General features: G+C 34.0%; 1 long non-coding RNA gene across 1 annotated transcript; it reads left to right on the forward strand.

The window, feature by feature from the left end:
- The first annotated feature begins 1,140 nt into the window (after positions 1–1,140).
- On the forward strand, positions 1,141–1,889 carry LOC119632565. The gene is made up of 3 exons (XR_005246792.1): positions 1,141–1,433; positions 1,497–1,653; positions 1,723–1,889. It is a non-coding gene; the product is annotated as an uncharacterized LOC119632565 (long non-coding RNA).
- The last annotated feature ends 1,043 nt before the right edge of the window (positions 1,890–2,932 follow it).

The raw sequence follows: 2,932 nt of genomic DNA on the forward strand, positions 1-2,932 counted from the left end.
GAATTTTAAAGTTATTCCTTAAATTTTAATAAAAAGTAAAGTTCTTCGTCTTAGGTGAGAGCTCTTCAAATAAATTTCTCAACTTTTCCAAACCATATCCGCCGTTCTCTTAAATTAGATATGATAACTTTAAGGTGATGGGAATACCTTTTTTTTTTTAGACGTATATTTGTGTGCCTTACATAATCTTTTTGCGTCATAATTGTTAACCCAACATTTTTATTTTAAATAATCGAAAAAAGCGTGACAATCCCTTTGACGCACATATATGGTGACTGAACGATGGGCAAGTCCTGGCTTGTGGCAGATCACGCAGTAGTGGCAGATCACGCAGTCGCAAAAGTTCAATTCTCGAAATCTCTCGCCTAAAAATCTACGTTCATTTCACCAGTAGCACGAACACTTATGCACAAAAAAGTCATTATTAGTTTGTGGTGTATCGGAGCATACCATTGATTTAATATAATTCCAAAGAAAAAAATCCAATGGACTTATATCGTACGATATCGCCTCTTTGAACTTTTTTTACACGATCTTTGAACTTTTCATCCAATTAATTGATGTATGACATATTGCACCGTTTGGTTGATGCCACATATCGTCCAATGTTTACCACAAATAATCAGTTATCATGTTCCTCTAGCGCTCTGCAATAACGATAGATGTTTGATTCGCCGACATTTAATTCTCATTTTATTGCTCATCACCTACATGTACATATATAGCTGAGTTTCTTATCTCTCTCTCTCTTGGACGTTAAAAAAGTAATAAACGATCTGTCAATGATGGTTGTAAAAAGTTTTCTAGATATTGCGCATCACTTAACAAATCCCCAGACTGACACAGAGATGTCATTTCTAACAAAAACCACTTCATATTATTTTTAAATAACACCACTCTATAAGCGACGCCTTCTCAAATTTCGCATCATCTCGATGATATTCTTACGCATTGCAGTTGATCTAAAGACACTGCTTTTATTACTGTTAAAACAACTCTTCTCTGTTGAGAACAACTTACCGGTTGTTCAGTGTATTTAAAAAAAAAAAACGCTCAAACGTCTGAAAAGAGTGAGCGCGCAAACGAGCTGATTATGCCAGAAAATATGCGGAAAATCCCTAAAATTATTCTCGATAATCGTAGAGTGATGGTTAAGCGTGTTTTCCAAATTTCTATCGCATCTGCCCATAGTGGCAAAAAAACGCCAACGTGTTAATGCACTCGTATCGTACACTCGACGCGACTATTATCTATCCATAAAACTCAAAGGATTTCAATTAAACGTTGAGGCCTTTGCAGAAACTTGGAAGATTTAGCAAACCGTTCCTCGGATTGTTGAGGCAGTATTGCACCTAAATGCTACAAACGATATAAGAAAATCAATTGTTATTCTTCAATTGTGTGGGCATAAAAGTACATATTATATATAATGCGTAAGTAATATAAAAAAAATAACATTAATTGTATAAGTTTTCCTCATGTAAATCTCTACTTAGGGGATAATCGGCCAGGGCTTAGGCCGACGGAAAACATTGTAACATTTGTCGAATTCGTTTGTATTGCCTGTACATCCTCATTTGTGTGTCGCAAATAAAAAATGAAAACAACCACCCAGCTGTCACCATTTTCAGTAATATTGAATAAAAATTTGAGGTAAAAAATTCACAAAAATTGAATAATTTTCCTTCATTTTTAATTAAGTTTTTTTTTTCTTTTTTCAAGGTGTCAAAAAGTTAAACGGAGCTGGGGAGCCCGTCTGTCGAACAAATTAAAAAAATTTTTATAATAATAAGAAAACCGAGTGTAGATGACAATGTTTGATAAAAGCAAAGCAAAGCAAAATACAATAAATACATAAACGCAACGTATTCGTACCTTTTGTAAAGGAAGAATTATATCTTTTCTTTTTTTCTTTTATTTACAGATTTTATGACAATTCTTAACTTGGTTGTCACTGGTCCTGATGCAAAAAAAAGGGTTTCTTTTTTGAAGGCAATTTTTTTTTTTTTTTTTTTTTTATCATGCTTCTTAATTTTATCATTTTACAAAATTCCTCTATTTTACGTTCACGACATAGAATACGCTTAACGGACTTGGCTGGGAAATCGCGACGATATATGGCGTTCGTTTTTTCCTTTTTTTTTTTAATGTTTAGTTTAAACGGACTAAACCAATAAGAAATGTTGCTCTTATCTATTTGAATTGTAGATGATGAATTAGAAGATAATAAAAACTGATAATAAGTTAATTCCTCAAGATGAGCATCTTCCCTTGATTTGGGAAGGCGGCCAAACATGCCGCCATATAATCTGAAAAGTCTGATTTATCCCATATTATTTTATATTTGCGATATCGGAAAATAGCGAATAGTCGATAGACGAAGACGACCCTTCGTACTTCCGAACTAACTACCCTATCAATGTGCATACGTGCATCCATTCTCACACAAGAACGATTAACATTTCGCATATGTTGTGTGTGTGTGATTAGAAGAAGTTTGCGAAGACTACGATTATTGTTAAAAAAAAATTTCAAAGGGGGATAGAGTTTATCTTATAGAAAAATTTGGCGAAATTTTTGATAGCGAAATGCATAGCTGCCTAAGACTACATCGCCAAGTGATACATCTTTGTGGAAAAAGGATTGATTACGTTAACTTCAGTGACGTCCTTAACAGTATGAAAAAGAGACCCTTTCATATGCGTTGGTTTTCCTATATATTTCGGTAAATTACATGACGTTCCATATGCAAATTGCACCTTAGACCTGACTAATGCTCTGTATATTGTCTTTTTGAGGCAATCTTAAGTGATTGTTAGTCATAGGTCTAATGGCGTTATATGCAGACTGACAGTCTTTGAAAGGTTTCTCATAAGGTCCTCCCAAGACTAGGCCGTCATTTAATATTGTACCCAAAAATCAAAGAGATTTG

Source organism: Glossina fuscipes, unplaced genomic scaffold, assembly GCF_014805625.2.
Source record: "Glossina fuscipes isolate IAEA_lab_2018 unplaced genomic scaffold, Yale_Gfus_2 1, whole genome shotgun sequence".
Lineage (NCBI taxonomy): Eukaryota > Metazoa > Arthropoda > Insecta > Diptera > Glossinidae > Glossina > Glossina fuscipes.